Raw genomic sequence first — 9830 nt, 5'->3', positions numbered from 1 at the left:
GAGACTAGTCAATTAGCTATCAAAACCACTATCCGACATCAATGTTGATTTAAAAAAAGATCCAATTGTGTGTAACCTTTGGATCACTATGGCTCCAATGTGGATCTCCAGACATCGTGGATCTCAGACTTCATGTGACCGGTCTGTTTCAGTCATCTTTTTGCCAGACCCAGGGGGTCGGGCCTACATGAGGCTTTGTCTGTCCCCTTCTCCAAATGTTTTCGTCCATACATGGGCATAAAAGAGGTCTGTCTTCTGTCCTCTTTTTGATTGGCCAAGCTTAGCGTGACGTAGTGCTCTGATCTTTCAACCACTAGGGGTCTGGCAGTACCAGGTCTCCTGGTTCCCTTGTTTTCATGTCAAGGACCCGCAAACTGATACGTATTTGGCTGCGGACCCCCATCTGAAAATGTTTTGTGCCAGGAACCCCCAGAAGAGAAGATCTGTGTAAAAAAGAAAAATCCAAAGTTTTAAATAAAAAATGTTTTAAACATTTTGAATAATTTTGTGCATCTGCTATTTTTGATAACATTTGAAAAATATTTTCAAAAATAGCAGATGTACAAGCTCGCAGTGAGCTTGTAGAACTGTTATTTTTGCCAACATATAAATGGATAAAGTGGTTAAAATGATTGTTATGCTAAATTAACTACTTTTGCTGGGGACCCCCTGGCAAAAGAAACACATAAACAGCAGTCATATTCTGCCACCAGTCCACAAAAGTGGTTAACATACAAGACAAGTTCTTGTCTATTCAAATCCTGAATGAAAAACTGCTGCCAACAAATCAACATTTGATAGGGCTGGGCAATATGGATAAAACCTTCTTTTTTTTGGACAAAATACTTCAACAAGATACTGTAACAATGTTGTAACTATACCACCCCCCCCCCCCCCCACCCTGCCAAAGATGAAACAGTGAAAATAGCATATATCCAAAATCAAAACAGGCCACATGACATTGTGGGTTTGTAGATTTGCTATTTTTGCTACAATTCCTTTTTAATGCAAAAAATACAGTTTAAGGAATTAAAACCATATCACATAATATCGATATAGTGCCGATATATTACCCAGCTCTAACACAGTAGTTCTCAACCTGTGGGTCGCGACCTCGAGGGGCGGAGGGGGGGTATTGGGAAAATAGCTGATCTACAACGATCTGATCTATAACGCAACAACACCGTCATATGGCGAAGCACAAATCAAATATTATTTTGTTAACTATAAAAACAGATTGTAAGTAACAAGGTAAGGTGTAATTATCAGTTGGGTGCATGTAGCCTCTTCAAACATGCTTGTGACGTTAATTATAATATGTCCGATTCATTTATTCTTTGGCCGGTAAAATATAATCCTGTCGGTCAAGGTGGCCGGCCCAAAAATTCCATCTCCATGGGGTGAGTAATCGATAGGAAAACAATTTTTTGGGGGTAAACTATCCCTTTAACTCAGAGAGTTGACAGTTTGGTCCCTGCATCCCAAACCACCCCATCCCAGATAGCAGGAACATGGATGTGTTTGTATTCATGAGCGCTTGAACATTCACAGCTTTTCCATCGGATCTGCTGAGACACAGATGAAGCGAACTGACAGAACCTGAACCAGGAAGTAATCCTCTGGGCTATCAGCTATGTCGAGTAGAACAGAGACAGAGAGATGGAGAGAGAGGAGGGGAGAGAGAGGGATAGAGGGAGAGGGAGTGTGGGAGAGATTACAGAGAGATTCCAAGATTACAAACACCCAAAAAAGACTAACTGAGAATAAAAAACTCACATATCTGCTGGGTGAAGTATAGAAATATGCAAACACAGCTGCAATATTAGTGAGTTGTTGTGACAAGAAAGGGATTTCAATGGAATACAAGCACGCAAAGACTGTCATCCTCTATTCCTGCATCATCTGCACCATGCTGACCTCGATACCTGTAGATACATTCAAGAGAGCAGATACCTTTAACCACTTGAACCCCAGAATCCATATTCCGAGGGGAACATTAGCCAAAAATAGCAGATCTACAACCTCACAACGCAACGTGTGTGTGTGTGTGTGTGTGTGTGTGTGTGTGTGTGTGTGTGTGTGTGTGTGTGTGTGTGTGTGTGTGTGTGTCTTTTATCCCTGTATAAAAAAGGCATGTTGCTGGGTCAGTGCATGGTAGTGCGTGGCATAGTAGCGCAGACATGTTTCTTTTGGGCAATGTTAAGTCTGATTGATTGATTGATTGATGTACTTTTATTTAGTAAGACATGAGAATCACAGTACATGGAAGTACAAATTCACAATAAAAGGTCTACTAAACTGGAAGACTCATTAAGCACTTGGCTTGTTTAAGATGAGAACCCCATGCACACAAATCATGATGACATATAAGAGACAGACAGATATACACACTACTATACAGAATGTCATACAATCAGCTTTCAGGTTACTGGTATGAAGAGAGAGAAAAAATCACACCCAGTGTGAAGTGGGCGGTGTGGTCATCACAGTGGTCATCACAGTGATGGGAGCTCCTATTTATAGGTTATTAATGTCATCATGTATCTCACTAGCCAATCACAGTGCTGAATAAAGTCAGCCAATAGAGTCCACCAATCACAGTACAGCTAGGGGTGTACTAATGTAGAGGGGTGTACTATTATGGGCCAATCACAGTGCAGGAAAGGGTGTACTAATGAGGTGTCCCAACCCCACTTATAGGGGCGGCTACACCGCCCAAAAATATATACAAAATAAGAAAATGAAAGAGGGGGGGGGGGGGGTAGGTTAAGACTTAGACAGGGGCCATTTTCGAATTGCAGCCTCCTGAAGGTGTATCTTTAGGGCAGTTTTGAAAGTGAGTAGGGTTTTACACTCCTTTACTCCTTTTGGTAGGGCATTCCACATTTTTGATGAATAGCATGAGAACAAGTTCATTCCCTTAGTTGAGCCAAATATGGGTTGAACATGATTTGTGGAGCTGCCTCTGGTGTACCAGTCAACCTGGTTTATACCCCTCAAAGATGTCCGCTGCTACCAAAAGACACTTGTTGACGCCCACTTCAGGATTTTTGGCACACTCTATAGAGACTATAGCAATCTGTTTTCTTTTGTGTGTCCTTCAGAACATGCTTGATTTGCGGTTCGCTTGTCTCAGTAAGTGACAATTTGTGTGTTTATTTTGGTATCGCCCCCTCTGTGTATTTGTGCGTCGGCGGTGTGGCAAAACTCACACACAATACTGTATTTCAAGTTGTCTAACTGTGCATAGATTATTTAATATTAACAATAATACATTCTATTTATAAATAACTTTACAGTGCTACACCAAAACTGGGCGTTTTGGTGTAGAGCACATTCTAGGTGTACGCAAAGATGATTTTAAACTAAACCATGGTGACAACAGATGAGGTGTTTAAAAAATTGAGCATCCTTCAACAAAACAAGGCCACTGGCCATGACAATATTCCCTCCAAATTTCTCAGAGACTTAGCCGTCTCCATTGCTCCAATCATCACCCACATAGTAAACCTCTCTAGGCACTAAAACTAAAGTGATCAAATGAGTCAACCACACAAGATTTTTGTACAGGATCTCCTCACTGGTCAGTAAGAATACATTGAGGACACTAAGAGGAGCACTCATCCAAAGTCACTTCGACTATGCATGTACCTCATGGTACCATAGCACCACAAAGGCCTTAAAAACAAGGCTCCAGACATCCCAAAACAAACTGGACAGGCTACAGGCAACTCATTTAACCCCTGCTCATTTTGCTAGTGTCGGATAGCTCAGGGTAGAGGACAGAGTACAGAAACTTGCAATGGGCCTTGTCTACAAGATACACTACACCACAAAGACAACCATGTGCCTGTCAAACTATTTCCAAAACGTCAATAACGTCCACAATCACAAAACCAGAGGGAGCTCCACTAATCACGTTCAACCCAGATTTGGCTCAAACGAGGGGTAAATTCGTTCTCCTGCTACGCCACAAAAATGTGGAACGCCATACCACTGTCGTAAAGGAGTGTAAATCCGTACTCTCCTTCAAAACCGCACTTACAGGTGGTTGCTAATCGAAACTGGCCCCTGTGAAAATTTGCCACAGACGAGGATCGATTGTCTGTTCTCCTCCCTGTCCGTGAGCTCTACTGCCAGGTACAGCTGTTGGCATTAATCCACTCTCACTGCAACTCACTTATATTTATGGCTGTCAGTGTCACTCATAACCTCTGGCACAACTAAGTATACAGTAATCAGGCACAACTCTAACCCCAACCGATAAACCTAACCTCTAAATGCCTATAGTTCTAACCTCTAAATGCTCTGACACACTGAAAGCGCCAGAAGCTTGCGTCATCAAAGGGGCAAAGGCTCCCATTGTTTACAACGGCTGCTGGAGGTGTCAAGTGAGTGCGTCAAAACCTGTTCAGAGCTCGGTTCTATTTTGGAGCGTCAACATGCGGCTCAGACTATCCAAAATGAGTTGGAGCAATACAGAAAGGTAACCTATTTTTATTTCAAACACGTTTTGCAGTGCATATATCAATGTTTGTTTTCACTTTATTGACCATTCTAGAAACAAAAGTCTGTTTTTTATAATTCAATAGATGATTGCAATAGTGTGACTCGTGTCAATGACGCGTTCAGTGTGTCAGGGCCTTAACCCCAACCTGCATTTTATTTGAATTGTAAGCCTATATCTAAAAATATTTTTTAACCATAAAACATAAAAAAATTCTGTTGTGAGAATTGAATTGAAAAGTGTCCTATTTATAGTAATAATACAGGTACGCATGCACACACGCACGCACGCACGCACGCACGCACGCACGCACGCACGCACGCACGCACGCACACACACACACACACACACACACACACACACACACACACACACACACACACACACACACACACACACACCATTTAAAAATAATACCTGGTTTTCAATCTGGCTTCAGCAAATCTCATTCTACGGATACCTGTCTGCTCTATTTAACTAACACAATAGGAAAGGAGTAGATACGTGCATGATTGTGTTAAGATGTTGGATGTTCAAAATGGGTTCGACTCCGTAAATCTTGATATCCTTTAGAGCAAACATGTGGATGTGAGTTAGAAAAAGCATTGATTTTGTAGAGTGCAGAACTCCACAAATCAGCATCTGGATGTTGGACAATAATGTCATCTTGCATAACATACTCTTTGGGTCTAATGCAAAACTAAAGAAGTCCCCTGGGTTGAGAGGGGTGGTAGGTGACACTAAAAGTTATCTCAATGGTCAATTAAAAAGTAAAGATTCTAACCAGAATATTTACTTTTATAGATACTGGGAGATTCACTCACTAATTGTCGCCAGTTGGTCAATGTCATTGTGATTACGCCTGCACATCCTGGAACACTAGCATCCCAAATATCCTTAAAAATAAGTTACACACCTCACAAAAGGAATGAATTAGGTTGATCCTTAAACTGCACCCCAGAAAACATCTTGTCCCTGCTCATTTTATTAGCCTCTGGTGGATCAATCAATTAAATCTCCATAGTGTATTGGAGACACGTTACTGTCACAACAAGACAGACAGACAGACAGACAGACAGACAGACAGACAGACAGACAGACAGACAGACAGACAGACAGAAAGGCCCCTCTTTCTATTGAGAGGGGCCAGACCTAATCTGCCAAGGGCTTTTTATTTGCAATGGCAGATTTGTCTGGAACCAGGCTATCAGTGTTGCCTACTCATTTCCAGGTGGAAGTTGTCACTAAAAGTTGCTAAATTATGTTTGTGCATGATGACATCATTACATAATGCCATGTATCTGTGTTGTAACTGCTGCTAATTTAATATTATTGTAATTATTTTGTGTTCTCAAAGTGTTTCTTTTATTTTGACAAGCTGTCCGGAAGCTGTGTTGTGACAGCTTCCGGCGGCTCCCCTTATATGGTCTTCCTGGTTAGGAAGCGCATTCACAGCTCAGAGTGTCGGTGACACTCACCGTGCGAGCATGAAATATTTGTCGTCAGCATGTTCCCAGAACCAAGGTTTGTTTTATTTTACATGTCACACGTTTTTGTCAATGAGTTGTATGTTTTATTATGAGTTTAATTGATTGTTTGTTTTGTTTCAGTTTGTTTGCAGTTGTTTGTTTTGGGCTACCTGAAGGCTCATTCTCTTCTTGATATTATGCAGTCAATGAGGTGATTTAATTTCTTAAGTGCATTTTCTTTCCTATGTTTTATGTGCGTTACATGTTTTATGTTATCCTTATTGTTGTTTATTTTTTCTATGTTTTGAAACAGTTTGACGTTGGGACATTGAGCTGAGAAAGAAGCTTAAATAAAACCCATCAGTAGCAAACCACATCTGCCTCGTCGTTCATGAAGGGAGTGACATGTGTCATTACGTAGAATACACGTTACTCGTTTGTTTATTATCACATATTGTTGTTTGTAAAAGACAAACACAACATAATGTTACTTTTATGAACGGATATTTGAATTATTTTTTATCCCTCATACTATATACTGAGTAGGCTATAATGTGCTTTTTTGAGTATCTGTATTTTACTTGAGTATTTGTTTTTTGCACTACACTACATTTTGTAGACAAGTATTGTACTTAGTTTGGACTCCATTACACTTACAAGCAAGTACTCCTCTTTAACACAAGTACAAATTTGTCTGAGCAATTTTCGCTTGTAGTTGAGTAGCCTAATATTTGTCGAGGAGTGATCGTGTTATAGTGGTGGCCATAGCTGAATGGTTAGAGAGCCCGCCTGAAAAGCTGAAGGTCCTAAGTTCAATTCCTGGCCTCAGCAATGTGTTGAAGTGTGCCTGAGTAAGAAGTGTAACCCCTCACCGAACGCTGTACTAATGGCTGCTCACTGCTCCTAGTAGTTATAGGATGGGTAGATGCAGAGGCAAACATACAGTGACAAAAAACACAATTTCTTCGTGTCGGTGAGATGCAAGGAGCCAGTCGTCTCAGTGAAGGGCCATCTCGTGGTACCAGTGGCACCTGGTTAGCCTGGTAAACCCTCCCTCCGGAAATCTCATTTCCATTTGAAAATACAAATGAGATTTCTGGAGGGAGGGTTTACCAGGCTAGCACCTGGCCGATGTCCGATACCTTCCCCAGAACAGTACATGGTCCAGTCTGCTCCTTATGCATAAAGGTAGAGTAAGTAGTGTTTTGTACAGTAGTGTTTTGTATAGAAACAAACCTAATAGTGTTTTGTACAGTAGTGTTTTGTACAGAAACAAACCTATTCTCCAAACTCCAATTCCTTAGTAAATAGAAAATACAGGATACAGGTCAGGAAATTAATGTCATCCAATCAAGAGAGATAACTCATACTGGATATAAGATAAACAGAAGAAATTTATATTGGGAACAAAAACCCAGACATAAGTAGAGCTAGAACACTACAAAATTGAAACTGATACACAGGTTCTCTCTCCCGATTGGATGAAATTGGTGAGCCACCTGAAAATGTATTTTCTGTTTATTATAGAACTGGAGAGATGGGGGCACCCCTGTTACTGAACAAACAACCTATAGCAATGATGATTACAATCAGAAGAATACAGAGCTTTAACGTTTTAGCAATTTGCCTTTTTGTTTTAACCAAAATATATGACTTACAGCACCTTTTAGAAGAACAAAGACACATTATAGTACTATTACTACCAGCTCTGGTTTTCATTCAGTGGAACATGATTTGTTATAAACAGATAGGAAGGCAACGCAAAGCTAGTTTATTTGTATCCCACATTTGACTCCCAAAGTGCTTTGCATGAGACATAAAAGGCATTTGAAAGTAATAAAGTGTAGAAGGAATTAAATAGAATAGATAGATACATTAATGAATCAAGGAGGGAAAGGAAAATGGCTTATATCAGCAATAACTTTGCGTTAGCCATGCTATTCGTTTTTATACCAGGAGGTGGCGATAAAGTCAAAGTAATTGATGATCCCTATTAAAAGACAGGTACACTACAGTGTAGAAATGTTACAAGTAGCTAAGTCCTGCATTTAAATTTTAACTCAAGTAAAGTAGCCTACAGAAAGTAGAATTACTCATTAATATAGAGTAATGTAGCCTATATTGTATTATAATTGTATTATCACTTTGTAGTTGGTACAGGAGCAAAAGCATTTAGCCTATTCGTTGGTTATAGTTTTAATAATCCTAATATGCAAAGTAAATAAATGAAGCTGTCAGATAGGCCTAAATACAGAGGACTAAACATTACCGTATGTAATTTCCCCCTGGAATAGCCCATAAGTGAAGTAGAAGTTTAAAGGACGAGAACGTTGAAAACTCAATTAAAGACAAGTACAAGAGAACCTCAATGTATAGATAGCCATGGTTCACTATCATGACGGTCGTTAGCCCCATTACGAACCTCTCAGTCCGCTATACAGCTCCGGACCTGTAGCGGAGTGAGAGGTTCGTGCTATACTGAACTGCAGAAATACTCTGTTAAAAGTAAAAGTCCGTATTCAAAATTGACTTGAGTAAAGGACAAAGTACAAATTAAGTATTGGCATTAAAATGTACTTAAAGTCCCAAAAGTACAAAGTATCCATTAGGCAGAATGTCTCATTTCACGGGTTTCAAATCTTTTGAAAATAGCAGATCTACAAGCTCACAATGCCTCAGGCATTGTTGAGTATCTAGATTGGCTATTTTCAAAAGGCCAAAATGTATATATGGCTGAAGTGGTTAATGTATGTTTTGTAATAATAATCAAAATCTACAAAGTAACTAAAGTTTGCAAATAATTATAGTGGAGTAAAAAGTACAATATTTGCCTTAGCCCCGTTTGGAACCTCACTCTCTGTTTTCCGAATCGGGAGCAGTAGGCTACTGTTGCCACCTGCCGTCCGGGTTGAATGGGAAACATGGCACAGGCTGACTAAATAAGCGATTTAAACGTTTTTTTCAACCCCGTCCTAAAAACTTTACTTTCCGACAGGAAATATCTTAAACATCTGGAGTGTCTAGGACTACCTTTACTTTTTGGATACGAATCATACGATGTTGCGAAAAAGGTGATTTTCACTACGTATGGACGGACTCTACCTCTACCGGGGACCGGTACAGCGGGACCTCATCTCGGAGCTATCGTGGAGCGTGAGGTTCCAAACGGGGCAATATTTGCCTCTGGGAATGTACATCCCAGAGGCAAATATTGCCCCGTTTGGAACCTCACGCTCATGTAGTGGAGTAGAAGTAAAAGTACTGAAAAATTGGAAATACTCAAGTAAAGTAAAAAATACATCAACATTGTACTTAAGTACAGTACTTGAGTAAATGTAATTAGTTACAACACCACTGAAACACACAGAGTTTTTTTTTTAATTTAATACTAAAGTTTAAGCCCAATTTATACTCCAGTAGTCAGTACGCCGCCTGCCAAAAATAACCATAGTTATAAAATAACGTTCTCATCAGGAGTAGCTGTCTAGTGTTAGTGCCTGTGGGTCCTTTACATTATTTACTTCACTGAACCCTGACTGAACCACTGAACTCCCATATAACATGCTATTTCAGTTTACGATTATTCATTTCATATTTATTTATAACAATTTTATCTCATGAAAACGTATACAACAATATAGCCTATGTTTTACCCTGGCATAAAAATAGACGCCCCTGTACACACACACATTTTGCAGGTTGCAGATTCAGTCTGGAGCGGATACGGAAACGGCCCGCACGCGCCTGCATGTGTTCGTGTTAATTACCGGATACAGTAGGCGGGCTTTATACCGGATATGAGTACTTAACACCTAAATAGAAAACGGGTGCTTGGGAAAGCCCGGTGACGCAAG

Source organism: Gymnoscopelus braueri (genome assembly GCF_963280865.1).
Source record: "Gymnoscopelus braueri genome assembly, chromosome: 3".
NCBI classification, from domain to species: Eukaryota; Metazoa; Chordata; class Actinopteri; order Myctophiformes; family Myctophidae; genus Gymnoscopelus; species Gymnoscopelus braueri.
The sequence above is the reverse complement of the archived record's forward strand: the minus strand, read 5'-3'. Positions refer to the sequence as shown.